Consider the following 23,197-nt stretch of genomic DNA (forward strand, 5'->3'; position numbering starts at 1 on the left):
ATATGTAGACAATTTTGTGTATACATATGTAAAGCACTGTGCAAGTCAAGATTAAGAAAGACTACAACTTAATTAGTTTTTAGCATGGATTTTTTTTAAGAATCTGCTTATTATTCTTTCCACTGAAGTGACTCTTAGGTTCTGATTTGTTTCAGTAAGTTATAGGACATCTGTATAGCTAACCTACATGAAGAGCCTATTTCTTGTATAATTAATGAAAAGAAACCAGAATATATAACAACTGGACTCATAGATTAAAAGATCTCTGTTAGTCATTAGAGGTATGTAGCTATTTCCAATAAAGAGGAGGAGGGAGCTGATGATGTCGTGTATGCCTAATTTAGATGCTTTCAATAACTGTCTAGGCAGGATGAATGAATCACTTATTTACTTTCAAGGCAAGAAAAATGAGAAGCCTAAGTGGAGAGAATCCGCCTCTGAATTGATACATATGCTGCATAAATTCCACATCTTGCGGAAATGCAGTTATTTAATCCATGGACAAATATTATTTAAGCCCATGGACAAATTTTCTAATGCGTCTGCTGGAGGGGGATTGTTGCTTGTTTGAAATGTCTCTCAAACATTTGTCCCCTATTTGGAGGGTACAATATATGTGCTTTTTGCTTATCAATATAGGCTCTGACTCTCCTAAACTACAAATAAGCTAGCTTAAGAAGTTAAAATAAATTAATATTAAAGAACTATGGAAATAACATATGTAGTGTCTGTTTAAGGAGTGACAAATCTGGGGTCTGTGGCTTTGTGCTATAAAAGATCTAATTTCGTATATTCATATAGTGCTTTATTTCTCTCTGCAAGTATGGACATCTATAGCTCTGACAAGGAAAAATAAATATGGATCAAGCTCAATTTATAAGCATTTACATGTATACTTTAACATAATTGAAGTGACATGTACAAATAAGAATAAAGATAATGAGTTAGTTTAATAATGTGCAACTGAGAAAAGGTGAAGTTTCAATATGTATATAGATATTATGTATATTAATGATTATTGCATATCATTCAAGAATAAGGTTATCCAGACATACTTTTTTTCCTGGTAAACATGAGAATGTTATTTGTTTTAGCATTGCATTATAATAAAATCTTTATTTCTCATCTTTAATGAACTCCTTCATCCTTTCTTTCTTTTAACAAAACTGCCTTTTTTTTTTTTTTTGGAATAGCTAATAATTTCAGTTAGGTCTCATCTGGGATATGAAGAAACAAAAATTCAGATCCTTCTTCATGTCTATAAACTCTCTTGTTAGACCCACTTAACCTTGTATAAATAGCTGGGTCAGAGGAAAGAAGTTTGTAGCTTACAAAGTTACCGCGTTTTGTTTCTGCTATTTTAACTTCTAACACTTAAAACAAACAAAAAAACCCAGCAACAATCTAGTAATTGAAAGAAGTTATACAGTGATTCTAGTGGACAGCTGTCCTTACATCACATATTAAAATATTTATAAAATAAGAAAAGAAGAGAAGGAAGGTACATAGTTATGAAGGCCTCTTTAACTTATAAGGTCTATGCTTTTAAGTCGTCTAAAAGGTGGGAACTCTCAATCTGTCCAAACACTTCTTATTTTTAGATGCATGTATATACATACATATGTGCACGCAGATATGCATGTGCTGAAATAGTCTGAACACTTTTGTCAAGAGGCATTAAGCAGCTGCTTAATGTTACCTTATTTTCTACCATAAGCTTTAGTGAGAAAGGTGAAATAAAATAGGAACACTCTAATAGTTTTCAGTCAGGAATTTTAATTGGCATTAATTAAATTGACTTCCAAAGGGCACAATTTGTAGGGAGCTTCTCCATTTAAATAATTAGTCCATGTTTGTCAAACACATTAGTTTTGGTAGAAAGCCAAATTCAAAATGAGGAGATACAGACCAGGTAAGTGTTAACCTTAAGTGCCTCCTAATTGTGTTGTACTAATTATTGGGAGCTTTTATTATGTAACTGTTAATAGTATTTCTTCAGTAAGAAGTATTGCCAACACGCATCCTAAATGAATGCACCTTTTACTTTACAAATCTCTTGATGAAAGCAAAAATTGACAAATATATAGGAGTGTTCAGAAAATGTGTAGATTCAGTAACTCTTCCTATGTTATCCTGATGTGACTGACTTCTGGCTTAGTAAATCCAGAAAGTAATTTTATTAAAGCCTTGTTTTATATAGCTTGGCTATTTTGTGTGTGTTTTTCTTTCAGCTGTTAGAAAAATATTATGTTGAAAGTGTGGAAATATCCAGGCTCTGTGCATTCTGCATGACAGAATTATGTTTCCCATAACGGACCTTCCTTTTTATCCAGTCTTTTGCATTTTTTTTCTTTCCGAAGGTTCATCTCTTAGGCAAAAATTTACAAAATAAATCCAGCTGCTTTTTGTTATGAAGAACATGCCTTCTGCTTTGGTGTCCTTTTGATCAGAAATAACAAAATCTTCATTGAAGCAGCTTTTAAGTGCACTGAAATAAGATGTACCTTCAGTGAGTTCTTACCTAGTTACCTACCTGTGACTCTTGCATAAAGATCACTTTAGTTTTAGGATTAACATGTTGAAACTGGAACTATTAGATGCTTGAAGATCTTTGTATCCAGAGTTAAGTAGTGAAAAAATTTAATCAATGTTGTCTGAGTGTTAAGATTGGTACGGTTTGGTAAATCCTTCAGCCTGGGTTATTTTATTTCTTCAATCTAGTGAAGGGAATTCTTACTGGAAATGAGAAGAAAGAGGTTTGTTTTATTTTTCTTTAAGTTGTATGTGATGATGTTTCAGAAGTGATTAGACATTTAAAATATAGTAGAACCCTCTCTTACAGAATGAGCTGAAACTGTCATGTCCTATCAAAACAACATAATGTATCAGGAAAGAGCTTGATACAAAGAACAGAATACAGAATTGTGAGAGAATCTCTATTAAGATCCCAAAGGACAGTCATAAAACAAAACCACTTATTTTTTTTAAGTGCAATTTAAATGATTGATATCTAAATTAGAAGAGGAAAAGGGCATGTTACCATGTTTAAACCAAGAGAGGAAAATGTTGGATGAGGGCTTCAGTATCCAGAGGGACTCACTTTCAAGAGAGCAATAAAGAATGTTAGGAATTCAAGGATTTAAATCAAGCTCAAGTCAACACAGAATATCATAATATTCTTTCAATTCTAGCAAAACTCATAGCATCTGTCAGACATCCTTCAATCTGCTTAGCTTGTATTTACATTGATTTTTTTTCCTTTATATTGTCTCTCCAATATGTCTTTATTTAAGACAATAGGGATTGGTAATTTCACAGAAGAAATTTACTGTATTACAATGCACAGCTGAAGAAAATCTACCAAAACATGACTGTCTTTAAAGTTCCATTATTCTGCTTCTGAATTGTTTAACTTTCAGCCCAGTGGACCAAGGCTGTAACCCTTATCTATCAGCTCTGCAGTCTTTCCTACTGGGATGCTCTTCTCTAGGTACCCAATTCTGAGGCACTGTGCAAGGAGGGTATAAAAAAACACATCAGTCGTGTGTGGCTAATACACATAGCAGATAAGTATGGTACCAGGTTAAACACTGTTCTGATGAGCCATAAGACTCGTGAATACATTCCACTGGCCAATATACAGTCTGTCAGGGGTCAGAGTGTCACATCCCTTAATCCTGAAAAAGTCTGGCCTTTGATCCTGCTGATTTGTCATGTTGAAATTGCCTGGCTTCCTGCAAGAAACATATCTTCCATGTCTGTGTTTTTCCTCTTGATTTGCTGTTGCCAGCTGTTGTCGCTGGAACAATTTTTCTTCCACTTCTGTTATTACTTACTTTGTGTGGTTCCCATTTATGTCTTTTCATAGCTTAACAACAGTCATCTCAGTAGGACTGAACCAAGGTCACACAGCTGTGCTACACCAAATTAGGCCTAGGGTTCAAAAGATCAACTTGGGATCTGTGGGTTATGCTCTGTCCTTAGTTATCCAGCTGCTTGCATTATAAAATCAGATTTTATGTAGCTTATGACATAAGAGAACACAATTTAAAACTTCTGTAAATATTTCCTTCTGTATTCTTAACCAGACAGGATAAACAAATCTTTTATTTACAGGATATAGTACTGAACCATTATTATCTCTGAGAAAGAGGTAGAGGGAAACCTGTAGGATATTTTGGAATATTTATTCATGTATTTATCTTTACAAGTCTTTCCTTGAAAGTATGCAGCTTCAGATTTTAGAGGGATTCAGATATTTTCCAGTATTTTTTCCTGATACCAACAACAACAGAAAAAGATATGCTGTTAACACATTTTAAATATAAGCAAGTTTTATGCATTGAATAGGTATGAGAGAGGGAATTTCATAAAATTGCTCTTATTTCCTGAGCATTTTGTGCTTTGTGGAGGGGGATAGGAAAGTACAATGAGTTTGTTGCATTTGTTAACAATACTTGCTCTTTCCTAATGTTCATCGCTATACCTGATGGCTGGTCTCTCCCTCATAAGAGCAGGAAAATTCCTAAAAATAACTGGGCAGGGAACCAACACTTGGTCCAGTGGTAAGTGTGGAAATACAGATGTCCAAGAGAAAATACAGAGCAGAAGAGAAGAAGGTTTGGGAATACATGAGGAACATGGAGAGGTTTGGGCATGTGCTGGAGGATGAAAAAAATGGAGAGCTGTTTTAGACAGCGTGGAAGGCAGTACTAAAACAGGAACAGTCTGAGAACATCTGAGGAGAGCATGCTACTTTTCAGAACTAGATATGTTGCAAGTACTCATATCACCTCAAAAAATCAGACCTAAACCACTATGTTGAAACTGAAGGGCTTTCTATGATATAATGCTTCAGTGGGATTTAGCATGTGTCAGACAGTGATAATATGGATATTTGTCTTTGGTGGGCATGAAAGTTCCAGCCAATGTTCTTGTTTTAATCTGAAAATAAACCAGGATGTCAATGACATTGGTGAGACTCTGATATTTGTATCCATTCTGTCATAACAGTCTGCCACAGACTTCCATTTCATCCCTTGGCAAAAAAATCTGCGTACCCAGTTCTCACTGATCTGAATGAGGCATTCGGTGATGCTTTGTGGACTGAGGAAAAAGGAGCGTTGGAATTGTTTCCTTCATTTTTGAATAGTCTTTTCCTCTTGTTTTTGTAATGAACTTTGTTTTGTTTTTAAGGCAGTGGGCAACTGGAAGTTAGTACTTATGAACACATGCTACTTAGGTTATTCATAACCTAAGGTTATTTAGGTTATTTATAACAAGCATACAACAAAGAAATGTCTTGATTAAGGAGAAGGAAGGATATCTGTATTAAGTGGGAAGGATATATCTCTAGTGGTCAGACAGCATTTTTCAAATAGATTTCCTCATTTTTCTCACTTTCTTTGCTTTGATTTATATTATGGTACGGTCTTAAAATATATGAACTGGATTTGTCTTGGATGAAACTACTGGATTGTGCTTCAGAGGCATATGGCACACTAGCTGCAAATGAACTGGCATTCATTAGGACCAGACTAGAGCTTAAAGTTTAAAACAGTTGAAGACTAGCAACAACCAAGAAAAGTTCTGAAATGCTTCCAGTGTTTGTGTCTACAAGGCACTGTTGTCGGTCTTCACACCTTGATGAGTATGCCTAGTTTCAAACTCCTAAGGCATACCAATGAACTATGTCTTAATCAAAATACTTTATTTTGGTTCATCTCAGGCATCTAAAGGGCCATGTGCCCTAGGCAGCTGAAATTGTTATCTAGCTTAAGAAAACAGCAGGCATGAAATCTCTTACCTCTCTTTTGTATTTGTCTTCCAGAAAGGTGTCTGAACTTCCTTTTGTCACAGATCGTGAGCTGAGACAAGTATGCTGTTGTGCAAGAAGTAACACTAATCAATAATTTAGGGCCTGTCAGTGGCTGACTCCTGACTTAATTTCAAAATAGCGAGCGATAAAACTGGCCAACTTACACTGGTAGTCCATGATCATAAAAATCATTTCTGATGCTGTTATTTCAGACATGTTCTTATCATGTCATTATATAAAAGTACATCTCTAAAGTAAGGCTGCCTGTTCATTTGTCAGACACCTAAGTCCACTCGTGCAGAAATACGTTAAAATTATTCATGCTGTAGCTCCTAACTTCTGTAACTGTTTAATAACTTCTATCTGAACAGCTAATGAAAAGATTAGGACACCTTCCCATCTACTTCTTTATGTCAAAGACTGTACTTTTTCCTTTAGATTTTAATAATTCATTTTGAATAAAGGCCCTGTAGAATGAATAAAACATAAAATAAAAATGAAATATTCCATTATGGTATTGTTTCTAAAATTAAATGAATACCAAGAAAATATCATCTTTTAACCAGAGGATTTATAAACAGTTTCCTTAATGTAAAAAAGAATCTTAAATAAATCTTTGCATTCAGGAGCAGCTTTCATTATTCATTGAACAGGCTACCATTATTTTTACTGACACCTTTTTGAGATGTTATAACCTTTTTATGTTCACTCTTCTCAGATTCTGTCCAACTCAAGTAGTAAAAATCCATTATGAAAAAATATGCAAATAAGGCTTTTGCAAGTTGTCACAAAAATAAAGAGTAAATGATAGAGAGGATTAAATGAGAGGTGGCTCTTTTCTATGAAACAGAAATAACTCCAATGTCTTAAATTTAGGGTGAAAAGCAGAGTAGTATCCTATTTATCATGTTTATACACATTTTTTTCAGGTGGTGAGATCTAGTTTTACAATGGAAAAAATAAAATTAATATATGATAAAATGTGAATGTATAAAATAGAAATTTACAACCACCTGACACCTTTTTAATCCTTTGTCTGTAAGTAATAATATAAGAATGTTTTTATGGGTGGCTGTGGAGCTGGGTTTCAGCTCTATAACTTCAACTTGTGACTAATCATTCATGAATGAATATATTTATTAATCCAATTATAGATCATGGAGAGCTGCAGCATAGCAACTGCAAGAAATTTATTTGCTCCTTGCAGATATATATATATTAGATAAATACAAAATGTTCATATGGACCTATAAAGGATTTTGCAGAATTACTGCTCTGTTACAGAAACTTGATAGCTATAGATAATTTGTATTCAGAATATTGCAATTTTCTTTTTCTCTACTCTTTTTCCCTGTGGTTCCAGTCCCAGCAATCTATCTGCGGTTTGTCCAGATCTTCCTCTTGTTGATGACTACCTGATGCTTATTCATGTTTTTTATTTATTTTTATGGGAAGTGGGTCCGGGAAATGTTTTTGTGTTGTATACAAAATACACTACATTTAATGACATCACTCAAGCCAATGCAGGAAGATCTTATCTTGGTAATTTCAATCCTTTAAGATAAGTACTCTTTGCTTCAAAATAATCATTTATTGAAATTGGTGAATACCGCACATGGCTATTTTATTTTCTGATCCAGAGAAGGGAAGGCCCTGGGGAGTCCTGATTATGGCCTTTCAGTACCTAAATGAGGGGACTACAAGAAAGAAGGGGGTAAACTCCTTAGAAGGATCTGATGTGATAGGGCAAGGGAAAGTAGTTTCAAACTAAAAGAGGGGAGAGTGGTGAAACACTGGCACAGGTTGTCTGGAGAGGTGGTGGATGCCTGTCCCTGGAGACATTCAAGGTCAGACTGGAGAGACTCTGAGCACCTGATCAAGCTGTGGATATCCCCATTCATTGTAGAGGGGTTGGACCTTTCCAATTCAACTGATTCTACAGTTCTATGAAGTCAGATATGATCACTAAACAGATTACAAGCTATTAAGAGCTTGTTCCTCTGAAAGTTCAAATTCCAAAGCACTTTGAAAGTCTGATTTAAATAGACAAATGAAGAAATCCTCTTTCATCTGGAATACAAACATCCTTGTGGTAGTTGTGAATCCTTTTATAATCAAGGTGCTTACTGTTGGAAAAAAAGTATTGAAGCACTGAAGTAGGGAAATGTGAAATTCAACTCAAAACTCAAGTTTCCATAAGATCTTACTTGACAAAGTAACTTCTGAACAATTTGGTAGTGTCCATTAAATGTAAATATTTGGGCATCACTTAGTTTTGTGGCAACTTGGGCAGCTGTGTCTTTAGGCCTCAAAAGCATAGCTTAGTGTCATCCTAGCATGCTATTAATGAGCAAGTTTAATGCAGAAGTAAAGAAAAAAGAATTCTGACTTTTCTCTCTGCCATGTCCCCTGTTCCCGGAGTTCTTGTGTGTGAGCCATAGTCAAGCCTCCTTGCAACAGTTTTCTGTGTCTGACCAGTTAGAGCTGGCACTTTAAGGAAAATGAACCTATCAGCTCGGTACTCAAAATCCTCCTATCAAAAACTTAATAAACCAAAGTACAGAAGGATGGTCATATGTTGAATTCATAACCAGATGTTGTGAATTCACTGCAGTAAAAGAAAATTGTAAAATACCAATGTCTATTTGAGTTCAGAATTGACTAGGAAAATAGACATGCCAAAGTTGCCAGAATATGTAGGTACATATTTCTTTTAGATGTTGGCTAAAGTTTTGCATCTATTAAAATGAAAACTCGCAGCATACTCTTAAAATATGCATGTTTCTAAACATTGGTATCCTTATGAGAAGACATTATGCTTTTAAGAAAGGGGGGGAAAAAAATCCACACTTCTATTTTGTTTTGCAACAGGCATCTTGTCACTGACAAACAAAGGCTTACGAGGGAATTGAAAACAGCCAGGCTGAGGTGTCAGAAAATAATTGCTTTATGGAACTAATGTTTATCTCTCAGAGGTCACAGCTTTTTGGTAAAAGAGAGCTGTCTATGCTTGTTACAGGGAACTTCATTTTTTAAGTTTTACTTTATGGGAAAATAGAGGTATTCTGTAGATTACACCTTCCACCTATGAGGGAGTATAAAAAAAAAAAGAAAAAATGGTATTGTGTTTTTCCTGAAGAACTTACGGATAAGATCACTTGAAATCTTTACATTGAATTAGTGTGAGAAGCCAAATTGCTATTATAATACGTTTTACTGGTTTGTACTGCAATAATGTGTAGTTCTGCTAAAAGTCACGTGAAAAATAAATAAGAGGAACCACATCAGAAGCTATAATATTTGAGCTATTCAAGAACTACTTCAAACACAAGAGTCAAATATGTCCTGGTGTGCTGATTCTCCAAAGATATTAGAAAGTACCCATTTTGGAATTATGTTTTGTTTTGTTTCATTGCTGTTGTTTATTTGTATAGAAAGTGATGCATGCTGCCTTCTAGAAAGGAATGATTACCTGAGCTGGAAAAACATTTGCTGGTGCTTGATATATTCAGCTTATCTGGGGAGTGAATGACCATGCAGATATCAGTCTAACCTCTGGAGAACCAACCCAACCTGTCCTACAAGCTAGCATTTTGATTCTGAAATTTAGAACTAGGATAAGCACAATGCCTGAAGTTCCAATTTGCTTCTACTGTTTTTATGGGAGCAACTGTTTTAAATTTGGAATGAATAATAATTATCACATCAGAATATTATTGTCACCTGTTAGGTTTTGAGAACTATCACTAATGAAAAATGCAATTGAGATGAACCAGGGAGAACATTTCTCATGCTTTAAAAGTGGCTGGATAATAATGCCTGGGGAGCTTGATGGCAATCTTTAAATGAATATTCCAGCAGTTACTTTAAATTCTTTTTTCCAGAATTTGAAAGGTTTTTAAAATCTTCAGCAACTAATTTCACTGAAATTAAAGCAATGTGATATTGTTAAAAACACTACTGAACTGAACAGAAATGGGAATGAATGAAATATCATTGAACCATTAGGTGAATACATCTAAAGGAAAACAGGTGTAACTCAATAGTTATAAGCATAACGCTAGCATCTAAACAATGTTTTCAAAAAAAAAAAAAAAAAACACCCCAAACCAAACAACTCATCTTTATCTTACATTTTGAAGCAGAAGGAGCAAGAAGCTTCACTACAGGTATACCAATCAGAGGTTTTAACCTTTTTTTTTTTTATCAAATACAATGAAGTTGTAATGACACAAATATATTGCAGCAAAATTTATGGGAGGTTAATATAAAAAATTGCAAGAGATAAAATGGCTGGCTGTTCTGAGGCAAAAATATAATTGGATTTATACTTAGGGGTGTGCTGTAGGTAACTGCCTCTAATTAACACCTGACAAGATAGCAAACGTACAATAATTTAGGACTGATCTATCTATCTAGCTGTCTACTTTGGTAAGTGGGTATAGGTATGGAGAAAGAGGGAATACTGTTTATACTGACAATAGTCACTCCAGTGCATTTTTTAAAGTTAAATTAACAGCTGGGATTAAAGGCGGGGAAAAAAGCAGATGGACTACAAAAAGATGTCTGTTTTCTAGTCAATAAAGCAGATATTCTGAATACTAGATGATCTGCGGACTGTATAATTGCTCTTGTGGTGAGCATCTATCACGCATTAGTGCTATTACAGATGTTGCTGAAGGTTTCATGGTAGTCAAATTGTATAGCTCTCCTTGTGTGAGTTGTACTGAAATAGATGACATTACTCATCTGACTAAGCTTAGCAATACTTGACCCATTAGCTCTTAATTTTGTAGGTTAAATTTCTTTTCATAAATAGTTTATAGGTATCATATTGCTTATTGCACATTTGTTTCCTTTTTCAGAAACTTATCTTTGAGTCTTGGTTTATACTGAAACCAAATAGTCATTATCATTATTATTATTTTGCCTTTATGAAAAAAATAAGTAGCACTAATTCTGGTTTCCTTGGTGAGAGTGTCAGTAAATCAGTAACATGAGAATGACTGACCTTGGGGAAAAATGAGTTAATGAAAAATTGTAGGTCTTTTGAAAATAATTTTGAGCCAATTATGATTAACATTTTCATAGGTAGCTAAAAAAAAAAACGTGAGTTAGGTTTTACATTACAGTTATTGTGTAGTGTTTTTTATCTAACATGCATGTGTTTTATTTTATAATCAAAGTTTATTGCTCGCATTGTGGGTCTAACTTGACTAAGTCTGACTTAGTTGACTTTTTCCTCTATGCCACCATTCTTTTTTTTTTTTTGGTAGCTCAGGTTTTCATCCAAAATAAAATAGATCACAACCAGTTATACTCTAAAATAAATAATTCAAATCACTTTTAACCTTGAATATGCAAACAGTTGTATTCTCCACGATACTCTTCAGTAGGTTTCTGCTTATGACCTGTAGAATAACAGAACGCAGACTTTGAGTGACACAGAATGTTTTATCTCCTTAATAAGTATTTAGATGAAAACTTACGAAACTTCTGTAATGTATACTATCTAGTTATGTGAGAATCGTTGTCCCAACTTCAAACTCTATTCCTTTATTGAGACATCTGGGCAACATCATGGAACTAGTCATACTAATTTAAGTGGAATTTTGATGCAAGTACATATGCATGATATGCTTCTAAGTTGCATCTGTTTGTATTGACGAGGCACTTGAGGTACAAATTACTAAAAAGAACACTTCTTATTTTCATAAAGAAAGATATTCCTGTAGCAGAAAAGCAGAACGTTGAATTTTCTATCTGATTTTGTTACTAGCCTGTTTGACTTTTTGATCAAATGTTGTTTTTTATTTACCAGCCATTTTAGCAGCTTTGTTCATATAGCTTATGGCACTTTATCCATGACAGCTCTTGTTATTAATTTCACATAGAATGTTTACCATTCTGAAGAAAAAACTGCCAAAAAGCAGGAGCTGTAATCAAATACTTTCTACAAAAAATGAGTTATTTATCTGAATACCAGAGATGGACCATATTTTCAGCACCCAAAACACTTTAATCATTCATTCTGTTTTATCATGTAGAAGACCTCCCGACATCCCTTCTAACCTTGACCATTCTGTGATGATATCAAGTTAATATCTTTCAGAAATAAAATACAAGTTCTGACTGGTACGTCTCTTTAACCACATTATTAAAACCAAACAAAATAAAAGACAAACACCCAACAGTATTTATTTTTAGGTGAGTTTTTTTTTTTGAAAGCGTCTTTGTAATTTTCCATTGCCAACCTGATAGTTTGTCATTCCTTTATGGACAATTTCTCTTGCTTTTCCTCAGAAATATATACGTTATAGGTGTTTGTGGATCTTTTTCCAGTAGTTCAAGCACCATAATTCACAACTTCCTTGTCAAAGCTTTTACCCGCATTCAAAGAATCTCAGAAATTGTATTCAATATTAACTACGTTGAAGAAATGCGACATGCAGAACTGGTAATAGTAGATATTCCAGTGGATGTTCTTTTCCCCTGAGACCTTTATTTTAAATTTTTAAGCAAGTCATTCTTCCTGTTTTTCTTCATTTTGCTCAAGTACTCCAGGAAAGATTTATTGCAGCTTCTTTTTGTAGCCTTTCTTAAGTTCACAGGTGTATGTGAGTCTGTTTTTATACATGTGCAAACCAGAAGTCTAGATATTTTTAAAAGCACTTAGAGTGCCACCCGTCTATGAAAGAAAAAGTTGTTACTGAAATTAAGATAGTCCCATTCTCCTTCTTTCTCTATTGAAGGAAAAGAATATGCAAGGCTATGGACATAATCTATCTCGACTTGAATAAATCCTCTCATTCTGTTTCACACTCTATTTTCCTGGAGAAGCTGGCAGGAAGCACACTCTTTGCGGGGTAAAGAACTGGCTTGAGGATGGGGCCTGTAAAGTGGTGAATGCAGTTATATCCAGGTGACATCTGGTCGCAAGTGGTGTGCCTTGGGGGGGGGAGGAGGGGGTGGATCAGTGTTAGGGCCTGTCCTATTTAATGTAACTTTTGATCACCTGGACAAGGAGACTGAGTGCATCCTCAGTATGTTTGCAGATGACACAAAGTTGGGAGGAAATGTCAATCTACCTGAGGGTAGGAAGACCCTACAGAGGGATCTGGATAGTCTGAATAAATGATCTGAAGCTTATTGCATGAGCTTTAGCAAGATAAGTGTCCAACTCTCCACTTTGGGCACAACAACCCTAAGTTGTTACAGGCTTGAGGTAGAGTGGCTAGAAGACTGTGTGGAGGAAGAGGATCTGGGGGTTTTAGTTGACCGCTTGCTGAATGTCAGCCAGCAGTGTACCCAGGTGGCCAAGCAGGCCATTGGTATCCTGGCTTGTGTCAAAATCAGTGTAGTCAGCAGGAACAAGGAGGCTGATCATCCGTCTTACTCAGTATTGATAAGGCTGCACATTGAGTTCTGTGCTCGGTGTTGGGCACCTCACTACAAGAAAGACACTGAAGCCCTGGAGTGTCTCTGGAGGAGGGTAATGAAGCTGTAAGAAGTCTGGATCACAAATCTTATGGGGAGAGGCTGAGAGAACTGGGGTTATTTAGTCTGGAGAAGAGGAAGCTCAGGAGAGACTTGATCACTCCCTACAACTTCCAGAAAAGAAGTTGTAAAGGGCTAGGGGTCAGCATCTTCTCCCAGGTAACAACAGTGCGATTAGAGGGAATGGCTTCAAACTGAGCTGGGGGACATTCAGGTTGAATGTTAGGAGAAACTTCGCCTCCAAAGGAGTGGTCAGGTGGTGGAACAAGCTGCCTAGGGAGGTGGTAGAGTCACTGTCCCTGGAGGCTTTCAAGTAAAGGGTAGATATGGCACTGAGTGACATACTTTAGGGGGCATGGTGGTGGTGAGTTGACAGTTGGACTGGATGATCTTAGTAGTCTTTTCCAACCTTAATGATTATGCGATTCCAGCCACCTGTTCTGTAAGGTGTGTAGCTTCCAAAGTAACGTTTTATAGAGTAGAAGTAAGAGCACTGTGAAGGTCTGATGATATTTAAAAAAAAAAAAAAAAAAAAATTCGTCATAGTTTCCTCAAACTGAAGAACTATTACCCGTTGCAATTGCATTATCATTCCTGATAATGCCCTTCAGGCAATGCAATTCTTTCTCACTTCCTTAGTGGGCATATATATACTACAGCTCTTAAAAGTTGTCACTGTGTTTTGTCAAAATATAGAGGTAGTATAAACCTATCTGCTATTATTGTATTGAAGTTGCATGCTAGTTTTGTGCATTTAGTTTCTAGTACTGTAGAATTATTCTATAAATACATTGTCATCTGTAGTTGTAAGATAGCAGATTTTTGAGATAAGACTACTTCTGTATTCCTGCTCATAAAATTCTTCATAAGAAAATATTTTCATGAAGTCATAAAATAATAAACACTGATCTGGTAAAGAACACCACTAAATTCAAGGCAACTTCTTTAGCTAGAGTTATGTAAAGTTTTACTTAAGTGAGTTCAATTTTTTCAGGTTGATATAGTTCAAATTTTATACGTCATTGAATTAGTTTTTTATTTTTTTTAACCTTTAACTCTTATTTGGAAAATTACCCAGGATTATGTTTATACTTATCAATTCTTGTTGCTGTTCCTTTTTTTTTTTTTTATCATGAGAGAAAAGATGACAAATACATTGCTGTGCACACTGATTGAATTAAACTGCATTGTCTTTTTGCATACCTCTTATTCTTCATGTTTGGGAAGTATTGGTACATCCTTTGCACAGAAAAAACTTAGCATTAATTTCTGTCTTTTAGCTTTCAAATTGTCATGAAAGATGAAATGATTTAAACCAAGATACACTGTGATTGGCAGAACAGCAATGTATCATGTATAAATGATACAGAGGGGTGTGGTAGGTTTTAAAGGAAGTAGTAGTAGAAGTAGTAGCTCTCTGAGGTTTGAATTAGCTAGTTTGGTAAATACATTTGACAGCAGACTTCTTTGCACAAGTTAGACCAGGGTTTATTATCAGATAAACAGATTTCAGATATTTCAGAGGAAGAATATGGCTTTCGCTACCCAAAATCATTAAATAATCCAGAATATGACTGAAATTTTTATGATAGGTATTTCCCCAAATTTTTTAATGAGGAATGTGAGAAGCTGTTGCTATGCATATATTTGTTAAGGCTGCATCCTAATTGTTTCTGTTCTGCCCACACACACAAAAGGGATCACTTATAAACAACAAGAGCACGGCAGTTCTGAGTTATTGCCCTGTGCTGATAAAATCTCATCAGGAGATGAGCAGAGAAAGCCAGTTTTGTGGGTTTACTGTGATGTATGTGAAAGTCCATTTCAAGGAATTGTATGAAATATCAACGTTTTTATCAGTTGTTCATCTGTTACAAATCTATGTGCCATTGCATTTAAAACATATTTTCAGTCAGTTTAGTGTTATTTTCTGGTTTGAACAAATCAGCTTTATCATGTTGTCATTTTTTATTTTTTTATCTAAAAAATATTTTTCACATTCAGTTGCTGTGGCATATTTGAGTGTAATGCAGTATAGCCTTAGGTGAGACTTTTAGAACCAAGAGATGTCTCCTAAGGAGAGTAAGGTTGCTGGTGTTTCTCTTCTTTCTGTTATCTTCTTCACTACAAGCAACCTTTGCTTTTAACAAGTGCATAAGTGTAGTCTTGTAACCCATAGAGTATTGTGGTGTAGTTGTAACAGACTTGCAGGATTTGTGTTAAGCTAACACCATAGGCTCCAAACCCACCAGGACTTGTCTTGAGTAGTTTGGAGCTGTGTTTTAGCTTGTGATAGCAATGATCTAATGTCCAAGCCATTACTACTGAGTTCATTTTACTTTGGTGTAACTTTGTGGTTGAATACCTTGTTTTATATATTTTGTAACCAACAAACAGTAATAGGAGGCACTTGCTCTGTGTAAAAAGAACTCTCTCAGATAACACAGTACTGTGGTGTTAAGCAAAATCCTTGGTGACTGGAAAAAGGGAAGCATCACTCCCATTTTTAAGAAAGGGAGAAAGGAAAACCTGTGGAACAAAAAAGTGAAAAATGAGGAAGAAGATACCATCAGCACAATGCCCTTCCTAGTATAGGACTTGGGATAGTCACATCTCACTGCACACACTTTCCTAGACCATCAACTTTAAGATCCAGAAAGACAGGGGAAGGATGAGCACAAGAGAAATCCACTCATGGATTTTCCTGTTCTTTTATGTGTATTGAGATATCTTCCAGATATGAGGTGCACTAGCTTATTCCATTGAACGTCTGTGGTTCCAAATATTTCCAGAATAAGTTTTCTTGAAGTTAAATCCTTCCATTTACCATTCTGTCCGTGATGCTCTTTGCTGAAGTTAGAGATGAAGTATTTATATATATTCAAATTCTGTTTGAGCATCTGTTAAATTAGCAAAGTCTCATTTGCTTTCTCATTCAGACTGATTTCTAAATTTATGCTTAAATAGTTGCCATTCTATCTTGAAGAACATCAAATATTTAGAAAATTTCTATCATATCTTTCACAATCTTATTTCTGCTATGATTTACTACTTGCAAAGGCTAGCCTGGGACTTCTTCCAGTGTGAAAATCATTGCAGGAAAAAAAGTGCTTTCTGTAGCATTGTATTTATAGATTAGAATATTTGGTTATTGATTACTGTTGAAATGATTGCACTGATTTTGTATTGAAAGTATTCTAAGATGGGAGCAGTAAAACAAGATATTTTAAGTCTTTCATTCTATCCTTTTCATAAATTACCTATACCTTTATCTATGTATATATGGTATACACAGTCGGAAGTTAACTTTTTTTAGAACAAAGCAATTTTTAGAATGTGTCATGTCATTAAATAGAGGCCTTTTCCATTCTCATCTCATCACCATACTCAGTGGTGTAGCAAGCACTTGTATACTTTGACAGAAAGGGTACGATGAAGAAAGGTATAAAACATGCAAATAAACCTTCTAACATAAAAGTGTTATTTTTGACAGCCTGAAATCACACACTTTACAGTTCATTGTAGATATTCCTCTCCCAGATACGCTATTTACCACTCCAACATAATCCAGACACTCCCTGTTTTCTATACGTAGTTTTGTGTGCATCTGCAAAAAGACCAGGTTACTGCTTTGGTGATGGTAGATGTAGACATTGAAAATATCTTTTACTAGGAAATCCACTGTATTCCCTGATCATCTCATAATGTTTCACCATTTTGAATCAAGTTCTGTAAAATCCTAATACCTTCAGTACCTTCAGGCTCTGTGTTGTGTTCTGCTGTGGTATAGTTTTTATTTGTCTATGTAATCTTTGTATCTTTTTTGCTGTTCTCACCTTCCTGTCAGCTTCTACAGAGACCTCTAAATGCGATTCCTGTAACTAAATTGCCCTTTCCCTCTTGAGGTCTGTCACTTAAACTCACCTTTTTTCATGAATTATTTTCCCTTGTTTAACTTTACAAATGTAGACTTATATTAAAAAAAAAAAGAGAGAGAAAATAGGCATTAAAAAAGAGAATCTTCTCATATTAAAGTGATACATACTTTTTAAAAATACTGTTTAAAAGTAGGAAGGAACACCATTATATTGTCTGTTTATTTTTATTAGTGATGTAAACAGAACAAGAAAGTATTTTTGCAAGCTTAGCTTATCTGTGCAATATGAGAGCAATTAATTTCTTGTACTGCACTCATTAAGTGTTATTTTTTTTAGTATGAATAAAATATTTTGTCTCTATGGTTCTAACTTCTGACAAAAATGTTAATACTTTAACTGCACTCAGATTTTTTTCAGTTTCATTATTAAACTTATGATAATCTATAATAAAATAATATTTGAAGAAGTACACTTTCAGAATGATAAATATTAAGTCATTTTGTTTCAAAGAATTGTTTGCATTTATTTCATTGCCATCACTCAGGAAAAAAAAATAAGCAAAATGCAAAAATTCTAATTAGAGGAAAAACTGTAACTGCTCCTGTCGTGAAGAATTAAGGGGCTGCCAGACTGTTGAACCAGATGCACAGTCCATTAAAAATAAAGCAAGCTTTTATTATCAGTATTTTTCAAAACCAGCTGCAGTTAAGAAAAGTGTTATTTCCAGCTAGAACTTATTAAGGATACTGGAAGCTGCTTTTGCATGTACTTTCCAGCAGAAGAAACATTTCCTAAATAGTAAGTGTTTGAAATACTACAAAAGTTTTGCCAACAAACAGACTATGTTAAAAAATAGAAGAATGCATATCCACAGTCATAAATATCATTAGTATATTAAAACTCTACCAAGTTCTACTAACTTTCATAAAAACATAGAACTGTTGGGAGTTGGAAGGGACCCCCAAAGGTCATCTAGCCCAACTCCTCTGCAGTGAACAGGGACACTTACAGCTCCATCAGGTGCTCAGAGCCTGGTCCAGCCTGAACTTGAGCGTCTCCAGGGAGACGGGGCCTCCACCGCCTCTCTGGGCAGCGTGTGCCAGTGCTTCACCACCCTTATCATAAAAAAACCTTTTTTCTTATAGCCAACTAAATCTCCCCTGCTTTAGTTTGAAACCATTTCTCCTTGTCCTACTATCAGAGCAGACCCTGCTAAAGAATCTATCCTTTAGATACTGAAAGGCCACTACCAGGTCACCTTGGAGCCTTCTCTTCTCCAAACTGAACAGCCCCAGCTCTTTCAGCCTACCCTTGCAGGGGAGGTGTTCCATCCCTTGAGTCATTTTTGAGGCCCTTCTTTGTACACGCTCCAGAAGGTCCACGTCTCCTGTTCTGAAGTTCCACATTTGGATGCAGTACTCCAGGTGAGGTCTCACAAAGCAGAAAGGCAGGATCAGCTCCCTTGCCCTGCTGGCCACACTTTTCTGTTGATGCAGCCCAGAATGTGGTTGGCTTTCTGGACTGTGAGGGCACATTGGTGACTTATACCCAGCTTCCCATCCACCAGTACCCCAGGTCCTTTTTATAAGAACTGTGCTGTATCCTTTTGTCTTTCAGTTTGTACTGGTAGCAGGGGTTGCCACTACTCAGGTGCAAGACCTTGCATTTGGATTTGTTGAACCTCATGAAGTTCGCCTGAGCCTACTGCTTGAGCCTGTCTTGGTTTCTCTGAATGGCATTCCATCCCTCAGGTGTTTTGACTGCATCTCACAGCTTGGTGTCATCCACAGACTTGCTGAGGGTGCACTTGATCCTACTGTCGATGTTGTTGATGAAGATGTTAAAGAGCACAGGTCCCAGTACTGACTCACTCACCACTGATCTCCATCCAGACACTGAGCCACCAGTCTCTGGGTATGATCTCACAACCAGTTCCTCATTCATCAAAGAGTCCACCTGTCAAATCTATATCTTTCAAATTTGGAGAGAAAGATGTTGTGGGAGTACTGTGTCAAAGGCCTTCAAGTCTAGATAGATGACACCACTGGCTCCTCCCTTGCCCACTGATGCAGTTACACCATCATAAAAAGCGACAAGGTTGGTTAGTCAAGACCTGTGCTTGGTAAAGCCATACTGGTTATCTCATCTACTCTGTGATCTCCTCTGGCACAGAGGTGAGTCTGAAACATCAGTAGTTCCCTGGATCATCCTTTCTACCCTTCTTTAAAAATGAGTGTGTTACTGCCTTTTTTCCAGTCACTGAGGACTTCACCTGATTGCCACAACATTTCAAATATAATTGAGAGTAGCTTGGCGAGTGCATCAGTCAGTTCCCTCAGGATTCTGGGATGCATCTGATTGGAACCCATAGACCTATGGATGTTTAGGTCCCTCAGGCAGTCATGAACATGATTTTTGCTTACAGAGGGAGGGACAGTGCTCCCTGAGTTCTCACTTTCCTTCTGTGTAGAGCAGTTGTGAGTGAAGACTGAGACAAAAACTGTTGAATACCTTAGCTGCCTTCTTGTCCATTATTACTAGCTTGGCTGTATTGCTCACTAGGGACAACTTTGTTCAACTTAACTCTTGCAGTACATTGCTTGCATTTCTAAGAAATTTCCTCGAGCTAAGTGAGTTGAGTTGTTGATAGAGTGCAACGTAAGTCTATTATCTAAAAATTTATCTGCTTACTAGAAATGAAACATGGGTTCCTGTTCTGAAATTGAAGTTTTGCCTTTTTAGACTTTTGTTTAGTAAAGAATTACAAAGTTCAAATATCATGAGCTGGGTAATATTTTGGGTGTAGAACAAACTAAGTGGGTATTTCATTTAGCAATAAAAATAGAAAGTAATTAAATAGAAAAAGGTCATAATTAGATCTTAAGAATTAGAGCCGTGGGAAAATTTTGGAGTAGATGCAGTATGTTAGAATCCTGTGAAATCTGTATAAATATAACTGTGTATTTTATCTATTGGAAATGAAGTACTAATAAAAGACATTTCAAAAAAAAATGCAAATCGATTAAAAAAAAACCTGCTTGCTGCCACAATAAGCACTTCTTCCTCAAAGCTGGGTTGCTGTGGTTTGTTTTTTTTTTTTTTGGTTTTTTTTTTTGCCATGTGTTGACTACTACTTCCTCATCAGGTTTATTTAGGTGGAATCAATTCAGCAAGTTTCTGCTCCTGTTGCAATAGAATTCCAAAGCAGTGTAAACTCTTGGAATTCTCCATAGATTCCAATGTAGACTTCCCTCCTCTCGTACCTAACAAACAACCTGGAGTGCGTTAAAAAGAGTGTGGCCAGCAGGTCCAGGGAGGTGGTCCTCCCCCTCTACTCTGCCCTGGTCAGGCCTCACCTGGAGTATTGTGTCCAGTTCTGAGCTCCCTGGTACAAAAAAGTCAGGGATCTCCTGGAGAGAATCCAGTGGAGGGCCACAAAGATGATAAAGGGCCTGGAGCGCCTCTCTTATGAGGAAAGGCTGAGCAACATGGCTCTGTTCAGCCTTGAGAAAAGAAGACTGAGAGGGGATCTGATTAATATATCTAAGGTTTGGGAGGCAAAGGGATGAGGCCAGGCTCTTTTCAGTGGTGTGTGGTGATAGGACAAAGGGAAATGGCTACAAACTGAAGCATAGGAAGTTCCTCACAAATGTGTGTAAGAACTTCTTCACAGTGTGGGTGACGGAGCACTGGAACAGGCTGCCCAGAGATGTTGTGGAGTCTTCTTCTCTGGAGACGTTCAAGACCTGCCTGGATGCCTACCTGTGCAACCTGCTGTAGGGAGCCTGCTTTGGCAGAGGGTTGGACTCAGTAATCTCTAGAGGTCCCTTCCAGACCCTACAACTCTGATTCATATTCCCTGCAAAGTTGTTTTATTTTACTGTGTATTGCAAATTACGTTGATGAGTTACTTTCATCAAATATCATGAATGATATTAACAACATAGAAGTCTTTTGAATTTAATGGGAAAATCATCCAAATTCTTGGTGTCATTGAGAATGTATGTTTGAAAGTTTTACTGGCACTTATTACAGAGCATTTATTGCTTTATTACCATAAAAACAGTCACATAAATATCAGAAATAATGCATTCTTGCATATTAAATTTCATTTATTTCCTGGACTTTATTATATTCTGGTCTTCTCTAAGCTTACTCACTTCATAATCATAAATATACTTCTTTTGAAAAAATGCTCTATTACTGCTAATGGAGCTCTTTTGCAATTGTAAGTCTTACCAATTTTTTTCCTAAATTTTTCTTTTCTCAAAAGTAGAACCATAATGAGAAATCTACAATGACTTTAGAAATGTATTTGGCATGGAAGGAGTTCATTTTGAGTAGGTTTTTTTTTTCTAAGAAAGGCCAATTCTTATAGTGTACAGAATTCGTTTCCAGCGATCAGCAAGAATAATGCAGTGAATTTTTTTTCCTACCTGCAATTAGCATTTTGGTCTTTTTATAAGAAGAACAATGTAAAAAAAAAAAGAAAGAGTAAGATTTTTCATCTTATAAGGTTTTCTCGGTCTCCAGAATCATCTTATAATTATTCCACTGGTGGAAAATGTGATTTACTTCAGTATGTTGACTCCGGGTGAAAATCAAGTGATACCAGTGAAACGTACATAATTATGAATCTTGAACAATCTTTGACACTGGCATAGTCAGCACTCTCCTGAATGTATCTTCTTTAAAGACATGAAATCCTAGAAATGTTCAAAACATCTCACATGTTGTGACCTACACATTAGATATAGACCCATAAGTATGTAAATTGCTCCAAGAGTAATGCCTCCTATTTATTTCCATGGAAACTACAACTGCTACAAAGAACACAGCATTATTTGATAGAGAAAATTTTCATCATAGTCAACACTATGAGAGGGGCATTTTTTTCCCAGTGATGAACAAGAGCCTGCATGCCACAACTGAAAAAAATCTGCACCACCAGAGGTGACCCACATGCAAAACACACCACATATAGACAATTCATATACAAAATGGATTTGCAAACTACTGAAGTAAAAGCAAGTATGACATCTGTGTAAGCAACAGCAAAAATATGACTCTAAGTGAGAATGAATCCAAGAATAAGAATGAAGAAACTGTTGATGTAAACACTATATTCCTTCAAAGAGGAAAACAGGAAGAAGAAGGCACCCTGAAAGTGGTTAACAGCAAAATCCTCCTAGGGAACAGCTCAGGACTTTAACTTATTCAAGCACCCCCTATGCTACTGTGAGCCCCCTGAAATCCAGGAGAGCAGGAAACATGAGTGTAACACTGGAGAAAGGATTCAGTATTAGAAGGTTTGCTTGTATCAGTTTTCCCTGTGTCACTGTCAGGAATGAGCTGAATAATTGGGCAATCTGAACTGTGAAAGTTAATATCATTGTGACAAATCTGTGAATAGCTCTATGATTAGACTTAGGTTAACGGTAAATTCTTGACTCTGTTTTAAATTACCTGAGGTGGTAATGGTTGGTATTGGTGACTTGTCGGGCAGGGTGTTAACGTGGATGCAGTGGTGCTTTCTTGAAAGGAATAATATTTCTAGTGGCAGCTCATATATCTGTAAGGGAGAAGGTAAGCTGTGATCTTCCAGAATTAGAATAATTTGGTAACAATAGTGGTGATTTCCAGGCTGAGACCTACCCAGAACGAACATAAGTTTATACACTAAGAGATTGCTGTAATGTACTAATTAGATTCCCTAATTTTGCAAACAACCATTTTAAAAGATCATAGTTCTTTGTGATACAGCAGTAGGAGTTGTCTTCTCTGAAAAGTCTACAATAATAGTAATTTCTACGTGAAATTATCATGTATTTCTTCTAACTAATGATATAATAAAGAATAGAGTTTTTCTCTATTTGTTTTTATTGATGTTGTTTTTCAATAATGCTGAATTTGTAGGCAGTGGTCACTCAAATCCCTGTCAAATCAAGAAAAATATAAGAAATAATTCCTTGCAGTGTTATGCTGGAAGATAGAGTTCCTCTTC

The sequence above is a fragment of the Numida meleagris genome, chromosome 4, assembly GCF_002078875.1.
Source record: "Numida meleagris isolate 19003 breed g44 Domestic line chromosome 4, NumMel1.0, whole genome shotgun sequence".
NCBI lineage: Eukaryota > Metazoa > Chordata > Aves > Galliformes > Numididae > Numida > Numida meleagris.